The sequence below is a fragment of the Capra hircus genome, chromosome 19, assembly GCF_001704415.2.
Source record: "Capra hircus breed San Clemente chromosome 19, ASM170441v1, whole genome shotgun sequence".
NCBI classification, from domain to species: Eukaryota; Metazoa; Chordata; class Mammalia; order Artiodactyla; family Bovidae; genus Capra; species Capra hircus.
Window position 1 is genome coordinate 6314226 of NC_030826.1, and position 26306 is coordinate 6340531.

Here is a 26306-nt window from a genome sequence, read left to right on the forward strand (position 1 = left end):
TAATGCAGTAGCTCCAGGGTAAGGTCAAAGATATAACTATTATTTGATAATCCCTGGAGGATTTTCACCTTGAAACAAAATGGAAAATTGGTTCAGTTTTTGGATAGAGCATCACTCAGGGTAATCAGAACTGGAACTAAAAAGCCAAAGTTTCAGAAAACACAGGAAAGTTACTGCTTGGCATGGATCAACAATTTGGGCCTGGGAAGGCAGGGAGTGGACTTGCCTTTCTAATTAGGTTTGACTTGGGCTAATATTGAAGTGAGCTTTTGTTTCCTGAGGAGACACCAGCTGGGAGGTACTCCAGGAACGTGCTGGGTGGCAGAGTGAAGTCAGCCTGATATTATACATTTTCTCTGGGTGATACATAAATAGAAGGTTCACACATGGACACATGAGACCAGTCTATAAACTTAGCTCTGACGCAGAATGTCCAGAGAAGTTAGACTCTTGAGTCACTCTGGATAACAGTTCAAACCCAGACTCAGCTACTAGCTCGCCGTGTGGCCTTACACAAAATTTCAGCTTTCCTGAGGCTCATTTTTCTCTCAATCTAGAAAGTGCAGATGGATAAGATATACCTCAAGAGGTTGTTGTGAAGGATAAAAAGCAAATCAGCTAAGAGATTATATTGACTTTTATTACAGAAACCTTAGAATAACACCAAATTCATTACACCATGTACTGATTTAGGGAAGAACTCCCTAAGTAAGAGACTTATTGTTTACTTAATTTTTGTAACCATACCAATGGATAGTCAGACCCCTTGCTGCTACCCTTTCCACCCTACCCCAATGGTTGTCTTAAAACATACTCCAGACAGCTCCTCCTAAAGCATAAAGTTGCCAAACCATTCTAAAAGTTAGAAATTTATCTTTGTGACCTACAGAATAAAGCCTAGACTTGCCAGCAAGGTAGTCAAGGCATTCTACTTCTAGTCTCCACAGATGCTTGAGTTCAGTTCAGTTCAGTTGCTCAGCATGTCTGACACTTTGTGACCCCAAGGACTGCAGCACGCCAGGCCTCCTTGTCCATCACCAACTTCCAGAGTTTACTCATACTCATGTCCATTGAGTCGGTAATGCCATCCAACCACCTCATCCTCTGTTGTCCCCTTCTCCTTTCACCTTCAATCTTTCTTAGCATCAGGGTCTTTTCAAATGAGTCAGCTCTTTGCATCAGGTGACCAAAGTATTGGAGCTTCAGCTTCAGCATCAGTCCTTCCAATGAACATTCAGGTCTGATTTCCTTTAGGATGGATTGGTTGTCTCTCCTTGCAGAACAAGGGATTCTCAAGAGCCTTCTCCAACACCACAGTTCAAAACCATCAATTCTTCAGTGCTCAGCTTTCTTTATAGTCCAACTCTCACATCCATACATGACTACTGGGAAAGAGAAATGGATAAGAAAGCTGTGGTACATATACACAAAGGAATAGTACTCAGCAATTAAAAAGAATACATTTAAATCAGTTCTAATGAGGTGGTAGAAAGATGGTAACGATAACCCTGTATGCGAGACAGCAAAAGAAACACAGATATATAGAACAGTCTTTTGGACTCTGTGGAAGAGGGCAAAGGTGCAATGATATGGAAGAAAGGCATTGAAACATGTAAATTTATCATATGTGAAACAAATCGCCAGTCCAGGTCCAATGCATGAGTTCTTGGGGCTGGTGCACTGGGATGACCCAGAGGGATGGGATGGGGAGGGAGGTGGGAGGGGGATTCAGGATGGGGAACAGAATGGCATTGAAGAATGGCATGGAAATATGTAAATTATCATATGTGCAATGAATCGCCAGTTCAGGTTCAACGCATGGGTGCTTGGGGCTGGTGCACTGGGATGACCCAGAGGGATGGGATGGGGAGGGAGATGGGAGGGGGCTTCAGGATGGAGAACACATGTACACCTGTGGCAGATGCATGTCAATGTATGGCAAAACCAATACAATATTTTAAAGTAAATAAATAAATAAAACTGAAAAAAAAATACAAAGCCTTGACTAGACGGACCTTTGTTGGTAAAGTAATGTCTCTGCTTTGTAATATGCTGTCTAGGTTGGTCATAACTTTTCTTCCAAGGAGTAAGCGTCTTTTTACTTCATGGCTGCAGTCACCATCTGCAGTGATGTTGGAGCCCAAAAAGGTAAAGTCTGCCACTGCTTCCACTGTTTCCCCATCTATTTGCCATGAAGTGATGGGACCGGATGCCATGATCTTTGTTTTCTGACTGTTGAGCTTTAAGCCAACTTTTTCACTCTCCTCTTTCACTTTCATCAAGAGGCTCTTTAGTTCTTCACTTTGTGCCATAAGGATGGTGTCATCTACATATTTGAGGTTATTGATATTTCTCCCAGCAATCTTGATTCCAGCTTGTGATTCATCCACCCCAGCATTTCTCATGATGTACTTTACATATAAGTTAAATAAGCAGGGTGACAATATACAGCCTTGACATACTCCTTTTCCTATTTGGAAGCAGTCTGTTGTTCCATGTCCAGTTTTAACTGGACCTGCATATAGGTTTCTCAAGAGGCAGGTCAGGTGGTCTGGTATTCCCATTTCTTTCAGAATTTTCCACAGTTTGTTGTGATCCACACACTCAAAGGCTTTGACATAGAACATAAAGCATAAATAGATGTTTTTCTGGAACTCTTTTGCTTTTTCGATGATCCAGCAAATGTTGCCAATTTGATCTCTGGTTCCTCTGCCTTTTCTAAATCCAGTTTGAACATATGGAAGTTCACAACTCCCATAATGCTGTAACCTGGCTTGGAGAATTTTGAGCATTACTTTTCTAGCATGTGAGCTAAGTGCAATTGTGCAGTAGTCTGAACATTCTTTGGCATTGGACTGAAAACATCTTTTCCAGTCCTGTGGCCACTGCTGAGTTTTCCAAATTTGCTGGCATGTTGAGTGCAGCATTTTTGCAGCAGCATCTTTCAGGATTTGAAATAGCTCACTTGGAATTCCACATAGTCTTTGCAGCCAAAGATGGAGAAAATCTATTCAGTCAGCAAAAACAAGACCAGGAGCTGACTTTGGCTCAGATCATTAACTCCTTATTGACAATTTCAGACTGAAATTTAAGAAAGTAGGAAAAACCACTAGACCATGTATGACCTAAATCAAATCCCTTACGATTATACAGTGGAATTGACAAGTAGATTCAAGGGATTAGATCTGATAGACAGAGTGCCTGATGAACGATGGATGGAGGTTCATGACATTGCATAGAAGGCAGTGATCAAGACCACCCCCACGAAAAATAAATGCAAAACAGCAAATGGTTGTCCAAGGAGGCCTTACAAATAGCTGAGAAAAGAAAAGAAGCAAAACGCAAAGGAGAAAAGGAAAGATATTCCCATTTGAATGCAAAGTCCCAAGGAATAGCAAGGAGAGACATGAAAGCCTTCCTCAGGGATCAATTCAAACAAACAGAGAAAACAATAGAATGGGAAAGACTAGAGATCTCTTCAAGAAAATTAGAGATACCAAGGGAACATTTCATTCAAAGATGGGCACAATAAAAGACAGAAATGGTATGGACTTAACAGAAGGAGAAGATCTTAAGAAGAGTGACAAGAGTACACAGAAGAACTGTACAAAAAAGATCTTAATAACCCAGATAACCATGATGGTGTGATCACTCACCTAGAGCCAGATATCCTGGAATGAAAAGTCAAATGGACCTTAGGAAGCATCACTATGAACAAAGCTAGTGAAGGTGATGGAATTCCAGTTGGGCTATTTCAAATTTTGCACAAGGGAGGCAGTTTAAAATGTTTATTGGATTAAACTTCTTAAGGGAGACTCTTTCTAGGCTTCCAAAATATCCCCTCAAAGGAGTGGTAGAATAAATTTCATTTTCTTTACAACCAGAACAAATTTGTGTCAACCAGTGCTAGAAGTTATGTCTGATGATGAGTGTGTGATTTAAAGATTTAATGTTTCACCACTTATTCACTAAATAATCTTCTTGTCATACAAGCAGACTGTGGTGTGTGCACCTGTTTTAGTGTGATTTCTCTCCATTTAGACTTGAATTAATTAGAAGGTCCATGAATCATTTCTTTATATTTTTCTTACATCTTGCAAGGCAAATAGATGGGAAAACAATGGAAATAATGACAGACTTTATTTTCTTGGTCTCCAAAATCACTGTGGATGGCAACTGCAGCCATGAAATTAAAAGATGCTTGCTCTGTAGAGGAAAAGCTATGACAAACCTAGACAGCATATTAAAAAGCAGAGATTACTTTGCTGACAAAGGTCTATATAGTCAAAGCTATGGTTTTTCCAGTAGTGGTGTACTGAAGTGAGGGTTGGACCATAAAGAAGGCTGAGCCCCAAAGAACTGATGCTTTTAAATTGTGGTTCTAAAGAAGACTCTCGAGAGTTCCTTGGACAGCAAGGAGATTAAACCATCAATCGTAAAGAAAGTCAACCCTGAATATACTTTTGAAGGACTGATGCTAAAGCTGAAGCTCCGATACGTTGGCCACCTGATGGAAAGAGCTGACTCATTGGAAAGGACCCTGATGCTGGGAAAGATTGAAGGCAGGAGGAGAAGGGGGTGACAGAAGATGAGATAGTTGGATGACATCATCAGCTCAATGAACATGAGGTTGATAGTGAAGGACGGTAAAGCCTGGCATGGGTGGTGTGGCATAACTTTTATCAGGGAGGGATGAAGTCTCTGTACTCTCTTCCAGTTACAGAAATCAGTGGAAGAAGGAGAGAGGAGAGATGGACATTTCAAAACTTCTTCCATTTCTTCTGTGAGGCTAAAACCAATACAATATTGTAAAGTAAAAAAAATAAATTAATTAATTTTAAAAAAGAATGAGTCTTAGGTTAGGTGAAACTTTGTTCCAGCAGGCACACTAATGAGGCTGTATTTTAAAAAATAAACCTAGAATCCAATAGGGGGGTAGAGAGTTCAGAAACAGCTGAACTGTTCTTCATAATTAAGGTGCAGAATTAAGATGAGAGGAGTATAAATGTGTGTGTTGGGGGTCGGGGACTTTTAGGGGAATATGACCAACAAGAAATTCTTTGTGGGCATAGCACAAGGACTTTTAAAGCAAAAGTGTCTAAACTCTCCTTTTAACTAATATGTTTTTCTATAAAGTAAATGGTCTTCACCATCTAAAATTTCAAAGGTCTGCTAAATATGCAAGTGCCTGGTGTGAAAGATTTTGGTGGAAATAAAAATCTTCGTTTATATTTGTACTAATCCACAGAAAAATATGACCCAATTAGTGGGGTGGGATAGATAAAATGAGATTTTGGTTTCAACCAAAAGAGGAAATTAGATGTAGAAATGACCATCGAGTCCACATATCCCCGGGAATTTGCAGCAAACGGGAGTCCAGCATTTCATTTGGTCTAATTTTAATAAATGGGGACTGTGTGTGTGTATGTGTGTGTGTGTGTGTGTGTGTGTGTGTGTGTGTGTGTGTGTAGAAAGCAAAACTGTACTGCCACTAATAAACAAACCCATCCAGTTCTTATCTGTCTTCCCACAGCAGAGGTCTGGAGGAGCAGGAATGGCAAATGTTTCTGAGGCACACAGTGGTCTCAGAGATAAGTCCTCCCCAGGGTTAAAGGATCCAAAGGCACAAACCCAGTACACCACACCCTCTAACCTTCTCAGCCTCATTTCCTAATGTGTTTCACATCCTGGAATTATCATCCCAAGTCATTTACACATCCTGGAACACTATGCCGTTTATTTTTTCTTTTCTTCCATATACATGGTATTTCCTTACTGCTCACCTTTCAAACCCTCAGTTCAGTTCAGTTCAGTTCAGTTCAGTTCAGTTCAGTTCAGTCTCTCAGTTGTGCCTGACACTTTGTGACCCCATGAACTGCAGCAACAAGGCCTCCCTGTCCATCACCAACTCCCGGAGTTTACCTAAACTCATGTCCATTGAGTCGGTGATGCCATCCAAACATTTCATCCTCTGTCATCCCCTTGTCCTCCTGCCCTCAGTCCGCCCCAGCATCAGGGTCTTTTCCAATGAGTCAACTCTTTGTATCAGGTGGCCAAAGTATTGGGCTTTCACCTTTAACATCATTCCTTCTAAAGAACACCCAGTACTGATCTCCTTTAGGATGGACTGGTTGGATCTCCTTGCAGTCCAAGGGACTCTCAAGAGTCTTCTCCAACACCACAGTTCAAAAGCATCAATTCTTCAGTGTTCAGCTTTCTTCAAAGTCCAATTCTCAAATCCATACATGACTACTGGAAAAACCATAGCCTTGACTAGATGGACATTTGTTGGCAAAGTAATATCTCTGCTTTTGACTATGCTATCTAGGTTGGTCATAACTTTCCTCCCAAGGAGTCAGCGTCTTTTAATTTCATGGCTGAAATCACCATCTGCAGTGATTTTGGAGCTCCCCAAAATAAAGTCTGACACTGTTTCCACTGTTTCCCCATCTATTTCCCATGAAGTGATGGGACCAGATGCCATGATCTTCGTTTTCTGAATGTTGAGCTTTAAGCCAACTTTTTCACTCCCCTCTTTCACTTTCATCAAGAGACTCTTTAGTTTCTCTTCACTTTCTGCCATAAAGGTGGTGTCATCTGCATATGTGAGGTTATTGATATTTCTCCCAGCAATCTTGATTCCAGCTTTCGCTTCTTCCAGCCCAGCGTTTCTCATGATGTACTCTGCACATAAGTTAAATAAGCAGGGTGACAATATACAGCCTTGACATACTCCTTTTCCTATTTGGAACCAGTCTGTTGTTCCATGTCCAGTTCTAACTGTTGCTTCCTGACTTGCATACAGGTTACTCAAGAAGCAGGTCAGGTGATCTTGTATTCCCATCTCTTTCAGAATTTTCCACAGTTTATTGTGATCCACAAGTCAAAGGCTTTGGCATAGTCAATAAAATAGAAATAGATGTTTTGTTTTGTTTTGTTTTGTTTTCTGGAACTCTCTTGCTTTTTCCATGACCCAGAGGATGTTGGCAATATGATCTTTGGTTCCTCTGCCTTTTCTAAAGCCAATTTGAACATCTGGAAGTTCACGGTTCACATATTGCTGAAGCCTGGTTTGGAGACTTTTGAGCATTACTTTACTAGCATGTGAGATGAGTGCAATTGTATGGTAGTTTGAGCATTCTCTGGCATTGCCTTTCTTTGGGATTGGAATGAAAACTGACCTTTTCCAGTACTGTGGCCATTGCTGAGTTTTCCAAATTTGCTATCATATCCAGTGCAGCACTTTCACAGCATCATCTTTCAGAATTTGAAATAGCTCAACTGGAATTCCATCACCTCCACTAGCTTTGTTCATAGTGATGATTCCTAAGGCCCATTTGACTTCACATTCCAGGATGTCCTGCTCTAGGTGAGTGATCACACCATGGTGATTATCTGGGTCATGAAGATCTTTTTTGTGCTGTTCTTCTGTGTATTCTTGCCACCTCTTCTTAATATCTTCTGCTTCTGTTAGGTCCATACCATTTCTGTCTTTTATTGTGCCCATATTTGAATGAAATATTCCCTTGGTATCTCTAATTTTCTTGAAGAGATCTCTAGCCTTTCCCATTCTATTGTTTTCTTCTATTTCTTTGCATTGATCACTGAGGAAGTCTTTCTTATCTCTCCTTGCTAGTCTTTGGCACTCTGCATTCAGATGCTTATATCTTTCCTTTTTTCCTTTGCTTTTCCCTTCTCTTCTTTTCATAGCTATTTGTAAGGCCTCCTCAGACAGCCATTTTGCTTTTTTGCATTTCTTTTCCATGGGGAGGTGTCGGGAACCAGCACGGAAGATCCCACCCATGACAAGGTCATGCGGAGAGACCTGATGGGGCAAGGCGAGTCAGGTCTCAAGGGGTCCTTTGCCTGAGCATCTACCCTGAAACCAAAATCTGTTTTTACTGTCTGCTATACTATACTCTTGTGACATTACAGGGGGCTATCCCTGATCACCTTTCTCTGGAAAAAGTTAACTTAGAGCTCCAACTGGTCTCCTGCATATAAAAGGAGGGTCTCAGCTCAAACCCCTCTGATGGCTCTCCAACTTGCCTGACAGAGACTTTTACAACTTGTGATTGTTTACAGCCCCTCAACCGCGAGAGGCACGCAGCTTAAAACATCTTAAAGATATAGAGCCTTTTTCTAAAGAGCTAAAAATTATATTGGTGATGGGTTTCACTGTTGAGTCAATGACTGCTGCCAGGCCTCCATATTCTTTATCTTTTAAGCACCTGGAGGATATTAATCAATGTAATTGGGATATAGAAAAAGGAATATAGTAGTTTTGATGATAGCAACACTAGACTTTTGAGTAAATGAACTTTCTATTTGTTATAAATCACTGTACTCCTCTTTCTTTGTTATAAATTGTTGTGTCCTTGCTATGTAAGAATGCAACTTTATTTAGTGCTTTCTGAAAGTGGCACCCGATTTTGGAAAAGAACACTGTTAAGGCAAATAAGTTTTCTGGTTGACAGACCCTTATCAGATAAGGACCGTAAAATGCTAATAGGCCTTCTGGCCATAAGATGATGTAAATCACCTAAGACTTGTGTATACAGCTAGGTATGCAGAGAGAAAGCCTGGTCTCGATAAGAGTCAGGGCTGCTGACACTGCATAACTTTGTATTATCCATTGATCTCTACGTACAACCAAAAGTATAAAAAGCTTTCCCAGACAATAAAGGATGGACCAGTCACTGGAAAGACTGGTTTCCCCCGTGTGGTCTTTTCTCTCTTCTTTTCTGGCTGAATTCCCATCTGAGGTGTGGAGGCTCACCATGTCTACTTACTTGCCCTGGCTTCTAAGACCCACGTAAGGGGGAGCCCAAGGTGGGGCACCCTCCGCTATTCAAGCGGGTGCCAGTGACCTAAGTAAATGGTGCAAACCTCTTGTCTCGAGGTTTTATTAGCTTTCCATGTAAACCAAGTTATTCAGCCTCTTTGTCTCCTCTATTGTCTTAACTGCAAACTCTTTCCTTATCTCTCTCTAAATCTATATATCTCTCTGGCCACGCTGTCCCTGTTTCAAATTACCCTGGATCCACTGGGGCTGGACCCCAACAGGGAGGGTCTTGATCCCTGTCTCCTGTACACTGTCATGAACCTCCATCAATTGTTCATCAGGCAGTCTTTATCTATCAGATCTAGTCCCTTAAATCTGTATCTCACTTCCACTGTATAATCATGAGGGATTTGATTTAGGTCATACCTGAATGGTCTAGTGGTTTTCCCTACTTTCTTCAATTTAAGTCTGAATTTGGCAATAAGGAGTTCATGATCTGAGCCACAGTCAGCTCCTGGTCTTATTTTTGCTGACTGTATAGAGCTTCTCCATCTTTGGCTGCAAAGAATATAATCAATCTGATTTTGGTATTGACCATCTGGTGATGTCCATGTGTAGAGTCTTCTTTTGTTTGTTGGAAGAGGGTGTTTGCTATGACCAGTGCGTTCTCTTGGCAAAACTCTATTAGCCTTTGCCCTGCTTCATTCCATATTCCAAGGCCAAATTTGCCTGTTACTCCAGGTGTTTCTTGACTTCCTACTTTTGCATTCCAGTCCCCTATAATGAAAAGGACATCTTTTTTGGGTGTTAGTTTTAAAACGTCTTGTAGGTCTTCATAGAACCTTTTAACTTCAGCTTCTTCAGCATTACTGGTTGGGGCATAGGCTTGGATTACCCTGATATTGAATGGTTTGCCTTGGAAATGAGCAGAGATCATTCTGTCGTTTTTGAGATAGCATCTAAGTGCTGCATTCTGGACTCTTTTGTTGACCATGATGGCTACTCCATTTCTTCTAAAGGATTCCTGCCCACAGTAGTAGATATAATGGTCATCTGAGTTTAATTCACCCATTCCTGTCCTTTTTAGTTTGCTGATTCCTAGAATGTCAACGTTCACTCTTGCCATCTGCTGTTTAACCACTTCCAATTTGCCTTGATTCATGGACCTAACATTCCAGGTTCCTATGCAATATTGCTCTTTACAGCTTTGGACTTTGCTTCTATCACCAGTCACATCCACAACTGGATATTGTTTTTGCTTTGGCTCCATCCCTTCATTCTTTCCTGAGTTATTTCTCATTGATATCCAGTAGCATATTGGGCACTTACTGACCTGGGGAGTTCCTCTTTCAGTATCCTATCGTTTTGCCTTTTATACCCTTCATGGTGTTCTCAAGGCAAGAATACTGAAGTGCTTTGCCATTCCCTTCTCCAGTGGACCACATTTTGTCAAACCTCTCCACCATGTCCCGTCCATCTTGGGTGGCCCCACACAGCATGGCTTAGTTTCACTGAGTTAGACAGGTTGTGGTCCATGTGACCAGAGTGGCTAATTCGAATCCTCACGCATCCTATAAGCCCAGCTCTAGAATTTCCTCTACTGTAACCCCTTCTTAATCACACTTCCCCCCTCCCCAGATTCTGGCAATAGAGCTCACTCCTCCAGAGTAGTTTCATTGTTATCTCTCTCTCTCCCTCGCTCTCTCTCTCTCTCTCTCTCTCTGACTCTGTGTGTGTGCGCGCTTAGTCACTCAGTCACATCCGACTCTTGGTGACCCCATGGACTGTAGCCTACCAGGCTCCTTTGTTGATGGGGATTCTCCAGGCAAGAATATTGGGGTGGGGTGCCATGCCCCCTTCCAAGAGATCTTCCCAACCTAGGGATTGAACCCAGGTCTTCCACATTGCAAGTGTATTCTTTACCATCTAAGCCACCAGGGAATCCCATGAAGACTGGAGTGGGTAGCTTATCCCTTCTCCAGGGGATCTTCCCAACCCAGGTATCAAACCAGGGTCCCCTGCATTGCAGGTGCATTCTTTATCAGCTGAGCTACCAGGGAAGCCCCTGTCTGTCTCTATCTGCAAATAACTGCATCTTCCTTGTGACTCAGCTGGTAAAGACTCCACATACAATTCGGGAGACCTGGATTTGATCCCTTTGTTGCGAATATTCCCTGGAGAAGGAAAAGGCTACCCACTCCAGTATTCTGTCCTGGAGAATTCCATGGACTGTATAGAGTCAGACGTGACTGAGCGACTTTCACTTCACCTGTGGAGCTATACCTCTCCTACAGCTCATAATAGAGGGGACTGCAGTTATTTACATTTATCTTATTACATGCCAGTCTCCACCTCCCCAAGAACGTAGGGGCAGATAGCGAAGAGACCCAGAGAGACTCCTCTATCTCTTTGGTCACATAACATAGTGCTTTGTCTTTAGAACATGCTCAATAAGCATTTGGAGAGTGATGAACTTCAAGATCTCTCTTCCACTACAGGTATCATTACTTGGTCCTAACAGTAGCCATGGATGCTTTGACTAATTAGCTCCTGTGAGTGAAGAGATTTCCAAACTTCTTAGCATACCGGCATCACTGGGATCTTTAACAATCACTGACGCCTAGGTTTCACCCCAGCCAGCCTCAGTCCTCATGTAGCTGGTCTGGCTGTAGCTGGGCAAGGGGACTTTGGAAGTCCCTCATTGGTTGCTGAGACACAGCCCTGCCTGAGGCACCTGCCCTCAGGCCCAATGTCTCTCTTGCTTGGGTTCATTTTCCCTCCTCATTCACTCCTGACACTGCTGCTGTTCCTTCTTTCCTCAAGACCAGACTTCCAGAACTACCTATAAATAAAATAAAATAATAGACATAACACTCCTCTATGGAGCTAAAAAAATGTGCTAAAACTATTGCCCAGAAACAGACTTCCAGAACTACGAGCCACCTATAAATAAAATAATAGACGGGACAGTCCTCTGAAGAGCAAGAGAGTGTGCTGGAACTATTAGATTGATACAGAAACATCTCCTGAGTTAGATTTGATGTCCCAAGTCCTGAGTTCCCTCAACTTTTCCTCTGTAGCAGACTTGGTGAGGAACAAATAAAGAACAATGGTAGAACCTTGCCCAGTCCTGGGAGTGCTGAGCTTCTGTTCCTCCTTCCACTAGCCAGCCTCAGCGGGTGAGCAGGAAGGGAGAGTGTAAGCAAGAGGAGGGGAACATTCAGCTGTGGCTCTGTGCTGCTGCTTCTCCTCTGACATCCCTGGAGTTGGCGTCTCCTCTGACATCCCTGGAGTTGGCATCTCCTCTGACATCCCTGGAGTCAGCGTCTCCTCTGACATCCCTGGAGTTGGCAAGGGGCAGAGCCCATGCAGCAGAAATGGAGCAGAAGAAGCTCCAGCAGCTCTGATATCAAAGGCAGGAACAGACAGCAGAACCCTCCTCATGGGCCATCTCAAAGCTGCTCCATCTCAGGCTGGTCCCCTGGAATCTCTTACCAGATGATGGATGAGTAAAAGATGCTCAGTTGTGTCTGACTTTTTGCGACCCCATGGACTGTAGCCCAACAGGCTCCTCCTCCCATGGAATTCTCCAGGCAAGAACACGGGGGTGGGTTGCCATTTCCTTCTCCAGTTGATGGATGAGAAAATACTTACAAACTGCCTCATTCAAATCACGGTGCACAGAGACAGCGACCATCCGCCTAACCTCTAGTCCTTCTTCTTGCTTCCAGGGGCCCCTTGCTGTCTTGTGTGTGCTTTGCTTCTGCTTCTTTGGAAGAAAATTCTAGAAGGTACTTTGCTCAGGCTTCAAGAGCCAGAGTGCCTGGAAGTCAGTCCTGGACTTCTTCAGCCAGTGGCTGTGGATGACAAAGCCCAAAGCCAGGCCCTCTTGCTCAGAGTTAGAGCAGCACTGCCATGACTTACACTCCAGGGTCCCCTGGAGGGCTGAAGCCTCTACTTCCCTCAAATCCTTTGCTGGCTTGGCCTTTCTCCCTTCCCTTCCCAGCCTCCTCTATCCTTTACAGCCTCCAGCCAGGAGCACTTCTATCATTTACTTCCATAAAAACCTGACTTATGTCAGGAACATAATATGAAACATCAATGTCACCCCTCCTGGTCACTTGACAATTACAAAAACATATACTTACTGAGTATATTCTTAGATATTGTTCACTTTATTTGAAACAGGTATTGCCTCATTTAATCCCCAATTCAGCACTTCATAAATCAGGAAGCAGAGGTTTAGGAAGCTTAAGTAACTTTCCCCAAATCATGTAGTAGCTTAGTAGAAATTGAAGGACAGGCCCGATTGAACCTAAGACTCCTGCTTTGGCTTATTCCATCAAACTAAAGATTTTTAAGGAATGCATCTTTTCCTGACTTTTTGTTAATTTTTCCTACCTTTCCTTTTTGCTTTCCTCCTCATTCCTTTTCAGTCATGTTAGCCTGAAGGGAGGTGTAAGGAGGGAATCATGTTCTTCTGTCAGGCAGATGGGAAATGAAAACTCTGCCCACAGTTTGGCAAGGACAAGAGTAGGGATTGATCTTAGTAGGTTGCTGCTCCAAATAATAACCACTCAGAAACCAATCCTGCCTCTATCCTGGGTGAAAAAAGTCATCATTCATCACAGTTCCCATCCTGCTCAAGCTACTGTATGCAGTTTTCAGCTTAGGTGTATGAAGTAAAGTGAGCTGTCAAAACAAGGTTTTATTGCCCCAGGAGGTGGGAAAGGGATGCAAATTGTGATTCTGTGGGGATCCAGAAAGTCAATGATTGGCAAGTTCTTTTAGTGACTGCTGGTTATTATTTAGCTCTCCGCTGAGTGCTGAGCATCTGTTAGACACAGCTGCAGAGAGCAGAGATGGACAACAGTTGATTCCTGGTCTGAAGGAACTTGGAGTCTGTGGGGTTAGAGACACATTCAGCCAACCAGAGCCCAAACAAGAATTTAGATCCTGAGATCAAGGACAATCAGGGCTGCTTTGGAGAGTCACAGAAGGCTTCAGATGTAGTGAAGCACATCAGCTGAAGTACAGGATGGCTGCAGTTTCTTCAGGAAGAATTATCATGGGGTGGGGAGGGGGAAGTGGAAGATTGAAGGTATTTCAGGTGAAGTGAAGAGAATCCAGAAAGGCGTAAAGTCTCAGTATGTAAAACACCCTCTTTGTTGTTCAGTCTCAGTCATGTCCAACTCTTTGTGATCCCATGGACTACAGCATGCCAGGCTTTCCTGTCCTTCACTATCTCCTGGAGCTTGCTCAAACTCACGTCCATTGAGTCAGTGATGCCACCCAACCATCTCGTCCTCTGTTGTCCCCTTCTTCTCTTGACTTCAATCTTTCCCAACATCAGGGTGTTTCCTAATGAGCTGGCTCTTCACATCAGGTGGCCGAAGTATTGGAGCTTCAAATTTAGCATCAGTCCTTCCAATGAATATTCAGGACTGATCTCCTTTACGATGGACTGGTTGGATCTCCTTGCAGTCCAAGGGATTCTCAGGAGTCTTTTCCAACAATTCAGTTCAAAAGCATCAATTCTTTGGCGCTCAGCTTTCTTTATAATCCAACTCTCACATCCATACATGACTACTAGAAAAACCATAGCCTTGACTAGACAGACCTTTGTTGACAAAGTAATGTCTCTGCTTTTTAATATGCTATCTAGTTTGGTCAGCTTTTCTTCCAAGGAAGAAGCATCTTTTAATTTCATGGCTGCAGTCATCTGCAGTGGTTTTGGAGCCCAAGAAAATAAAGTCTGTCACTATTTCCATTGTATTCCAATCTATTTGCCGTGAAGTGGTGGGACTGGATGCTGTGATCTTTGCTTTTTGAATGTTGATTTTTAAACCAGCTTTTTCACTCTCCTCTTTCACCTTCATCAAGAGGATCTTTAGTTCCTCTTTGCTTTCTGCCATAAGGATGGTGTTATCTGCATATCTGAAGTTATTGATGTTTCTCCTGGTAATCTTGATTCCAGCTTGTGCTTCCTCCAGCCCAGCGTTTCTCAGAGGCAGCAGTTAGAACCAGACATGGAACGATGAACTAGTTCCAAATTGGGAAAGGAGTACATCAAGGCTGTATATTGTCACTCTGTTTATTTAACTGATATGCAGAGTACGTCTATAATATAAGTTAAATTATAGATGTATTGACCTGCATACAGGTTTTGCAGGAGCCAGTTCAGGTGGTCTGATATTCCCGTCTCCTTAAGAATCTTGCACAGTTTGTTGTGATCCACACAGTCAAAGGTTTTAGCATAGTCAGTGAAGCACCTTCTGTATAATGCACCTTCTATAAATGGTTTCAGAGTAGCTGGAAATGCTGGACTGGGTACTGTGCTCAAACTTTCTTGCATTCCTACTATGCAGCATGTAGGGTGCTAATCGCTATAAAAGGTAAAAAACAGTAAAATGTAGCCTTTTGTCCTTTAGTTGTTTATAGGTGGAAGAGACAAACAAGCAAAGCGATTATTGCAGAAAATGAGATGTGTTCATAGGAGAGCACAGGAAATCATCTGATGGAGCTTGGACTTTCCTTGTAGCTCAGTAGGTAAAGAGTCTGCTTGCAATGAGGGAGACCTGGATTCAATCCCTGGGTCAGGAAGAGCCCTTGGAGAAGGAAATGGCAACCCACTCCAGTATTCTTGCCTGGAGAATCCCATGGACAGAGAAGCCTGGCAGTCTATAGTCCACGGAGTGGCAAGAGTTGGACATACTTAACAACTAAACCAGAGCTAGGAAGACTTCCTGGAGGAGGAGATGCTCAAGGTAGATCTCTTACAGTTGAAGAAGTGATGAAGTGGGAAGGGTGAACTGTGGACCAGTGACTGTTTAATGCAAAATTAAAGAGGTTTAGAGAAGGAAATGGCAATCCACTCCAGTGTTCTTGCCTGGAGAATCCCAGAGATGGCAGAGCCTGGTGGGCTGCTGTCTATGGGCTCGCACAGAGTCAGACACGACTGAAGCAACTTAGCAGCAGCAGCAGCAGCAGCAGACTTAATCTAGCAGTAAAGATTGAAATCAAGGCATATCTGGGTGCAATAGGGTTGCAAAAGTAGGGGAGCACCATTAGACCTGTGTTTCTGTAAGATCATTTAAGTTAATAGCTACACATGTGCTGGTCCTCAGCTCTCTTGACCTGTTCTGCTGGTTAATTGATGAGGCTGTGCTCTTTGTTTCCAGGTATCAGTCCCATTGTTCTAGCTAATTTAGGGATTTATTTTTGTCTCTCGAAATAAGTGGCTTCAAGTTCCTAATATAACAGAAAGCTGGAGGCAGGGTTGAGAGTGAAGCAGAGAAACGCTTTCCACTCACCTGCTGTGCTGTGTCCTCTCATTCTGTAACAGAAGAGGAAATGGATGGAGACTCTGATTGCTGATTCGGTAGCTATGGTAATATACAGGCTCCTGTCATTTATGAGGGGCTTGAATGGATTAGAAGCACCTTTTAAAATGCTTGCTTGTGAAGAGGCAGCTAAACAAGTCTTGACTGCAGAGAGGATTTTGGAAGGCTGGGTTTCAAAGGCCCACCCTGCCTTTGCAAATAGAGAATGGAGTCTTGGGGATCACTCAGGCCTGGCTTGCATATTTCGAACTAATGCCAGGCAGCTGCCCCTAAGCCCTCCCCAAGTAACCCACAAACCCAGGGCTTTGCTTTGAAACCAAGACTCTGCCCCAAATACCCATCTATTTAAAACTGCAACAAAAATACTGTCCCTTTATTTTTTTTAACCTTTCTACCAGCTCCACCTTTACAGTCTCTTTTGAACTTCCATAATAATTCATTCTCTACCCTTTTGTATATCATGAGCCATATTTTGGCTTCTCTCAGAACTTCGGAGATAATGAAATTAAAGCGACCTGGATTTAAGTCCAGTTTCTGTTGCTTGCTTCTTGCTGTGTCACCTTAGAAAGATCCTTTTCCCTCTGAGTCTCACTTGTCTGATCTGTAAGACAGAAATGACAGTGCCTATTGTAAAAAGCTATTGTGAGAGTCTTGCAAAGTCTCTCGTGTTATCCATGCCACAGAATGAATCAAGTAAATGGCGTTTTCTTTAACTTTCCATCTTAACCCATTCCCTCTAAACTGTGAGCTTTTTAAGGACAGACTTTGAGTCTGTCTCATGCCTGCTTCCAATTCAGAGTCTAGACAGCCAGTGCATAAAGAAAATGAATGAGAATACTGAGCCGGGATCTAAAGACTCTGTTCAGCCAGTTTATATGGTCTGAAGCCAACATCCCATTAGCCCAATAATACCACTCTCCCTGGTCCTCTGACTTTATTCAGACCCTATGAGAGGAACTCAAGTAACAGATGGATGCAACCCATGCCAGCTGGCCTCCACTCCCAGGAGAACTGGCCTAAACACCTGACTTGTTGGTGGAAAGAATTGTGATTTTGCAGAAAGGATGGAACTCTGGAACACAGAGACAAAAAGCGTGCCTCAAAATGCCCCTCAAAGAGCCCTGCCTAATGTCTTAAGATGTTTAAGCAGTCTCAGAATCTCTTCATTTGCAAACCTTCATTCCCACCTCCTTAACACTCCTCTCTTTGAGTGGAACTCTCTTTGCTTCTGTCTAAACATGCTAGCTTCATCCTTCATGATAAACTTTCTCCGACCCTCTGGTTAATGTTGATCCCTCCATTGTAGACCAAGAAAAGCACTCATGAATTGTATCCCTACCATTTGAGAATTAACTTCACTTTTTAGAATAACTTTTCATTCTTTTTTCTTTTAATCATAAAACAAAGATACCACAATGCAAAAAGTGAAAAATTTAAGAATAAAAGAATCAATTATAAATCTGTATGTTCTAACACAACTATATTTAACATTGTAAGATATGAACTTCCCATATTTAAATTTTATAAGCATTTTAAATATATGTAGAAGAAATAGTTAGGTAAGAATTTTTATATTGCGGTCTGATTTTTATAACAAAATATTAGCATTTTCCTGAATTGTAACATAGCATCCCCAGACATGGCTTTCCAGGGATGCACTACATTTTGTGTAAGTTTATACCCTTAAACTCTCAGTCATAGCTGAACACTTAAAGTGCTTCTGCTTTTTCATTGTTGTAAATAATGCAGCTTTTGCAGCTTTTGTTTATACAGTTGTATGGATCAGCATAGACTAAAGTTTCAATGGATTAAGAAATAAAAGTGTATTTCTCACACAACACAGCCTAATATCACCCTTTTTGCTCTCTCTTGTTCTGCTCCACACAATTTATTTAGGAACCCAGGCTTCTTCCATCTGGTGGTTCTTCTACCTTCAAAGAATCTGAAAGTCATCTACAAGATCCTTAGGATCGAGCAGTCAGATAAAGGAAGAAATAATTGACGACAGATTTCAAACAGGGTTTCTGAGGTTTGCCTGGAAGTGGATAGAAGCAATTTATGCAAGTATGTCATCAGTCAAATAGTCACGTGACTTAAGCTGGAGGCTGGGAGAGGCAGTCCTGATATGTACACAGGGAAAAGAGTTCGATGAGCATTTAGCCAAGTCATTATGACAGTTTCTTCTTTATATTATTTAATTAGACTATAAAAGTAGTCTAAAATTCAGTAGTGCTTTTGTAGCTGTTAATATGTATTAAATCACTGCCTTTCACCCATTCATTCATTTAAAATCTCTTCGAGTGCCTAAATGATACCAGTACTGTGCTAGGTAGACACCAGAATAGAACACTGAATAAGACATATCATTTGAATTATGGCAACAAGTCAAGTCATATTCAAATCACTTTGCTCTTGAATCTTAACTTTGTATAAATCTGCATCAGAGTTTTATATACCTTAACAGCCATGAATTTCTTTTGCAGTCTTGACTGAATCTAGCTCAGAGCTGGGTAAACAGAAACCAAAATGTTATAGATTATGTATGATGTGACAAATCATCAAATATACTTTATAAATTTAAACAGAGGCTAGATGAGTGGCTAAAATTCTGCAGAAACCCTTAACACAATAAGCAAAGAAAAAATGCCCAATTGAATTGGACAAAACATCAAATGAAGGTTCTCCAAGAGAAGGGAAGCTGCTTTCTGAATATGAGAAGCTCTCTCTGACCTCTACTCTGTGCCTGAAATAAGCAATACAAACATTGTATTAACTCCCAGCAGGAGGGACTGACAGCAAATAACAGAGCTTCCATTAAAGTCAAAGGAGACTGTAAACCTCCCTAAGAACAAAGGGAGTTTCCTCCATTAGCCTATGGTAATTTGGAAGAGCTCACAGCTCATAGAAAAGTGTAAATCTTTTGTCGACCTCCATTTCTAATGCACAACTTGGTTTCAGGCACAAAAGCTACTTGCTTTGCGCTACTTTGTCTTCTTTTTTCTCAGTAAAGCATTAAAAGAGAGTCTATTCCTTTCTGGGAAGGATGGCTTTCCTCCCCTTTTCTCATATTTCTCAGCACCTGTTGGGCAGCTGCTGCAGTCTGCCGGAGCAATGGCTGCATTTGCAAGGACTAAATTCTAACAATATGGAGAGTTAGTGATACTCAGGGATTTGCAATATGAACTTGACTATAGTAGATTGCAGGAACCACGCTCTCACATTTCCCATGTACTTCTGTGCTCTCTATTAATAAGCAATAAAAATAACAGAGCAGCTGAGCTCACTGGTTGTGTAGCTATGAATCTTTCCTACATCTGTATATAACCATATAAACACAGTACTTATATACCGCTACACTATGAACATATCTGGATCAGTTCAGTTCAGTCACTCAGTCATGTCCGACTCTTTGTGACCCCATGAATCGCAGCACACCTGGCCTCCCTGTCCATCACCAACTCTCAGGGTTCACCCAAACCCTTGTCCATTGAGTGGTGATGCCATCCAACCATCTCATCCTCTGTCGTCCCCTTCTCCTCCTCTGTCATCCCCTTCTCCTCCTCAATCTTTCCCAGCATCAGGGTCTTTTCAAATGAGTCAGCTTTTCGCATCAGGTGGCCAAAGTATTGGAGTTTCAGCTTCAACATCAGTCCTTCCAATGAACAGCCAGGACTAATCTCCTTTAGGATGGACTGGTTGGATCTCCTTGCAGTCCAAGGGACTCTCAAGAGTCTTCTCCAATACCACAGTTCAAAAGCCTCAATTCTTTGGCACTCAGCTCTCTTTATAGTCCAACTCTCACATCCATACAAGACCACTGGAAAAACCATAGCCTTGACTAGACGGACCTATGCTGGCAAAGTAATGTCTCTGCTTTTGAATATGCTGTCTAGGTTGGTCATAACTTCCTTTCCAAGGAGTAAGTGTCTTTTAGTTTCATGGTTGCAATCACCATCTGCAGTGATTTGGAGCCCCCCAAAATAAAGTCAGCCACTGTTTCCACTGTTTCCCCATCTATTTACCATGAAGTGATGGGACCAGATGTCATGATCTTAGTTTTCTGAATGTTGAGCTTTAGGTCAATTTTTTCACTCTCCTCTTTCACTTTCATCAAGAGGCTCTTTAGCTCCTCTTCACTTTCTGCCATAAGGGTGGTGTCATCTGCATATCTGAGGTTATTGGTATTTCTCCCAGCAATCTTGATTACAGCTTGTGCTTTTTCTGCCCAGCTTTTCTCAAGATGTTCTGCATGTAAGCTAAATAAGCAGGGTGACAATATACAGCCTTGACGTACTCCTTTTCCTATTTGAAACCAGTCTGTTTTTCCATGTCCAGTTCCAACTGCTGCTTCCTGAGTTGCATACAGATTTCTCAAGGGGCAGGTCAGGCGGTCTGGTATTCCCATCTCTTTCAGAATTTTCCACAGTTTCTTGTGATCCACACAGTCAAAGGCTTTGGCATAGTCAAGAAAGCAGAGGTAGATGTTTTTTTCAAACTCTCTTGCTTTCTTGATGATCCAGTGGATGTTGGCAATTTGATCTCTGGTTCCTCTGCCTTTTCTAAAACAAGCTTGAATATCTGGAAGTTCATGGTTCACATATTGCTGAAGCCTGGTTTGGAGAATTTTGAGCATTACTTTACTAGCATGTGAGATGAGTGCAATTGTGCGGTAGTTTGAGCATTCTTTGGCATTGCTTTTCTTTGGGATTGGAATGAAAACTGACCTTTTCCAGTCCTGTGGCCACTGCTGAGTTTTCCAAATTTGCTGGCCTATTGAGTGCAGCACCTTCACAGCATCATCTTTCAGAATTTGAAATAGCTCAACTGGAATTCCATCACCACCACTAGCTTTGTTCATAGAGATGCTTCCTAAGGCCCACTTGACTTCACATTCCGGGATATCTGGCTCTAGGTGAGTGATCACACCATCATGATTATCTGGGTCATGAAGATCTTTTTTGTACGGTTCTTCTGTATATTCTTGCCACCTCTTCTTAACATCTTATGCTTCTGTTAGGTCCCTACCATTTCTGTCCTTCATTGTGCCCATCTTTGCATGAAATATTCCCTTGATATCTTTAATTTTCTTGAAGAGATCTCTAGTCTTTCCCATTCCATTGTTTTCCTCTATTTCTTTGCATTGATCTCTGAGGAAGGCTTTCTTATCTCTCCTTGCTATTCTTTGGAACTCTGCATTCAAATGGGTATATCTTTCTTTTTTTCCTTTGCTTTTCACTTCCCTTCTTTTCACAGCTATTTGAAAGACCTCCTCAGAAACCATTTTGCTTTTTGGCATTTCTTTTTATTGGGGATGGTCTTGATTCCTGTCTCCTGTACAATGTCACAAACCTCCATCCATAGGTCATCAAGCACTCTGTCTATCAGATCTAGTCCCTTAAATCTATTTATGGATTTAAATTCTATATCTGGATATCTAGCTTTATATTTTATCCAGATCTGCTAGACACAATAATGATTCCTTAATTGCACTACCGTGCCAGTTAACACAGAGCATTTATGAGATGCTAGGCAGTATTCTAAGCATTTTATAAACATCAATACATTCAAAGCTCAAACAACCATAAGAGGTAGCTAGGATTGTGATCCTTGTTTCACAAGGGAAGAAAAGAAACCTCAGAAGAGTTCAGCATCTTATCCATGCCACACAGCTAGTAAGTGGCAGAGCAAGGATTTCATTTGGATAGTCTGGATACACAGTCCATGATTTTAACTAGTGTGTAACACTCACACTTAAAATTCTATATTACATTTGTTAAACTACACTTCATAGTACAAAATGAAGATTATTATTATATTTTTAATTTGCAACAAGCCATTGAAATAAGTAGAACAAATGTTAATGCAACCATTGTTCATATATTTATTCATCTCCCATGATAAAAGTGAAATTCAAAGAAATAGAGTGGCTTTTTAAGGCTAACATAGTTGATAAGTGAGGGAGCAAGAATATTCTGCAATCTGATTTCATGTACAAATTTTCTGTATTTTATAGTATATAATATATCATATATTTAATGTATGCTGTGCTGTGCTTAGCACTCAGACCATTTGTGACCCCATGGACTATAACCTGCCTGGCTCCTCGGTCCATGGGGTTCTCCAGGCAAGAATTCTGGAGAGTTGCATGCCCTCCTCCAAGGGATCTTCCCAACCCAGGGATCAAACCCAGGTATCCCGCATTGCAGGTGGATTCTTTACCATCTGAGCTACCAGGGAAGTCCAGGAATACTGGAGTGGATAGCCTATCCCTTCTCCAGAAGCTTTTCCCAACCCAGGAATAAAACCAGGGTCTCCTGCAATATTTTATGTAAATATAAACATATATACATCACATGTACACCTGTGGTGGATTCATGTCAATGTATGGCAAAACCAATACAGTATTGTAAAGTAAAATAAAGTAAAAATTAAAATTAAAAATAAATAAATAAATAAATAAAATTTTTAAAAAATGAAATGAAAAACACTAGTGGAAAAGTTGACAAAATTTTAATAAAGTTCATTATTCTTCCCTTGTGAAAAATGTATATATATACATCTATATGAGGTATTCAGAATCTAATGAACCCAGTTCCTGGGTATTTATAATATTTAATATTTAATTATATATAATAATATATCTATATAAAATAATAATGAAAATGCTTTGGAAATTACATTTAAAGACAAACACATAAACTTGAAATGCAACACATTATCCAGATCTTATTAATACAATTTTATTTAGAGTTTTTAATGAATTGAAATGCCCTACTCTAGGAAGACAGGTAAAAATGATACTTTATAATTTAAAAGATTTGAGTTCCATAACTCTTGTAAAAAAATTTATTACTTATTAAAAAAAAACAGTTGCAGGTTTCTTATAATAATCTAATAAACCAGGTTATTAAAATTTCAGATCCCTTCAACATTCCACAGATACTTTTTATACCTGTGGAGGTTTGAAAGAAATGAGATGAAAAATCTCCTGAGCCTGGCATCTGCTCTTAGTTCTGCTAGCAATCGGTTGCTGGTAATCAGAAACTAGTTCGTCAGCTTCTCTGGGTTTCAATTACTCACTTAAAAAATGGGCCTAGGGATATCATTTGTATATTTTCACAGAGCCTTGGAGTCTGACCAGTAGTCCCTCAACATGTCTTCAAGCAATGAAGGTGACAAGAAAGGGTAGTCATTGCTAGCTGTGACCTTGAACTTCTGGGTCCCATATTCAGTGATATTCTGGCAGAACCAGGCTAAAAGAGGTGTTGTATTTGGTCTTTCTGAATCTGAAGATGTTTGTTTCTCCATGAAATAATTATTGAGCACCAACTGTGTGTCAGAATGGTGATATGCACTGGATAAAGAGCTAGACATTAACACTGAAAACCCAGATCTCGTGGCATTTACATTGGATTTGAGGAAGCAAGACCTTAAGCAAATGAACAAACACTGTATAATATGTCAAGAGCTGGTAAGAGCTATGAAATAGAAGTGCCGTGGTGTTGGAGAAGACTCTTGAGAGTCCCTTAGACTGCAAGGATATTAAACCAGTCAATCCTAAAAGAGAAGTCCTGAATATTCATTGGAAAGACTGATGCTGAAGCTAAACTCCAATACTTTGGCCACCTGATGTGAACAACTGACTCATTAGACAAAGACACCGATGCTGGGAAAGACTGAAGGCAGAGGAGAAGGGGATGAAAGAAGATGCCGGTTGGATGGTATCACCTACTCAATGGACATGAGTTTGAGCAAGCTCTGGGAGTTGGTGATGGACAGGGAAGCCTGGCGTGCTGAAGTCCATGAGGTCACAAAGAGTCAGGCATGACTAAGCAACTGGATTGAACTTAACTCATGGAGGAAAATAAAGCAGGGGAAGGATGAGGAAATAAAATGGAGAGGGTTTTACTTCCCATTCAACTGCAAGTGATTTAATTGATAATGAGGCTATTTATAGTCATCATTCATCTAATTTGGTATAAATATTTTTTAGTGCAGAAATATTGGACAATTGCCCCAGATCTTTTTTTGGTATGATATGTCTTTTTTAATTGAGGTATACTATACTGACATACTATATTCTATCAGTTTCAGGAGTACATCATAGTGGTTCAACATTTATATACATTACAAATTGTTCACTACAGTAAGTCTAGCAACCAGCTGTCACCCTACAAAGTTATTGCATTATTGGCTGTATTTCCTACACTGTACATTACATCCCCATGACATTTATTTTATAAATAAAAGCTTGTATATCTTAATCCCTTTCACCTATTTTGCCCAACTGCTAAGCCCATCCCCTCTGGCTACCAACAGTTGTTTTCTTTATCTATGAGTCTGTTTCTATTTGGTTTTATTGTTCATTTGTTTTGTTTTTTATATTTCACATATAAGTGAAACTATTTACTATTTGTCTTTCTCTGACTTATTTTACTTAGCATAACACCCTCTAAGTCCATTCATGTTGTCCCAAATGCAAGATTTCATTCTTTTTAATGTCATATACCTACGTGACTGTCTGCATCTATTTACATCTTTTTAAATTTAATTTTTTTTTTAATTGGAGTATACTTGTTTTGGTTTTCCCTGGTGGCTCAGATGGTAAAGCGTCTACCTGCAATGTGGAAGACCTGGGTTCAATTCCTGGGTTGGGAAGATCCCCTGGAGAAGGAAATGGCAATCCACTCCAGCACTCTTGCCTGGAAAATCCCATGGACAGAGGAGCCTGATAGGCTACAGTCCATGGGGTCGCAGGGTCGGACACGACTGAGCGACTTCACTTTCACTCTCACTTTCATACTTGTTTTACCGTGTTGTATGACTTTTTGCTATACAACATGAGTCAGCTATAAGTGTACATATATCCCTCCCTCTTGAGCATCCCTACTCCCCACATGCCACCCCTCTAGGCTGCCACAGGCCACCAAGCTGAGCTCTCTCTGCCATATAGCAGCTCCCCACTAGCTATCTATTTTACACATGGTAGTGTACATTGCAGCGCTTACTCTCTCAGCTCGTCCCACCCTCTCCTTCCTCTTTTGTGTGGACAAGTCCATTCTCTATTCGTGTCCTGCAAATAGCTTCATCGGAACCATTTTCCTAGTGTTTGTTGGCTACCTGTAATTATGACACCTTTTCAATCCATTCATCTGTTCATGGACACTTACACTGCTTCCATAGCTTGACTATTGTAAATAACACTGCAATGAACCTAGGAGTGCATATATATTTCAAACTAGTGTTTCGGTTTTCGTCTAGGTAAATACCTAGGAGCGGAATTGCTGGATCATATGGCAGTTGTATATTTAGCTTTTTGAGGAACATCTATACTGTTTCCCATTGAAAGCACCAATTTGCATTCCCACCAACAGTGCCTAAGTGTTTCTGTTTCTCCGTTTCCTGACCAACACTTGTTATTTGTTGTCTGTTTCAATAATAGCCACTCTGACAAGTATGAGGTGAGTATGAGGTGATATATCATTGTGGTTTTGATTTGTGTTTCCATGATGATTCGTGATGTTGAGCATCTTTTTATGTGTCTGTTGGTCTTCCCTAGAAATATGTCTCTTCAGGTCCTCTGCTCATTTTTAATCAGATTTTTAAAAAAAATATTTGAGTTTTGTGAGTTCTGTATATATTTTTGGTATTAACCTCTTATCTAACATATCATTTGCAAATACCCTATCTCAGTCAGTAGGCTGCTTTTTCATTTTAACAACGATTTCTTTCACCGTGCAAAAACTGTTTAGTTTGATGCTGTTCCATTTGTTTATTTTTGCTTTTTTTTTTTGCCTTTACCTTAGGAGACAAATTAAAAAATTACTGCTAAGATTGATGTCAAATAGAGTACTGCTTATGTTTTCTTCCAGGAGTTTTATGATTTCAGGTCTTACATTTAAGTCTTTAAACCATTTTTAGTTTATTTTTCCACATGATATTAAAAAGTGATCGTTTCATTATTTTGCATGTAGCTATCCAGTTTCCCCAACACCATTTATTTAAGGGACTACCTTTTCCCCATCATATATTCTTGACTCCTTTCCTGTAGATTAATTGACTATATGAACATGGGTTTGTCTCTGTGTTTTGTATTCTGTTCTATTGATATATGTGTCTATTTTTATGCCATAGATTTTTTTACTACTATTGTTTTGTAGTATTGCTTGAAATTGGGG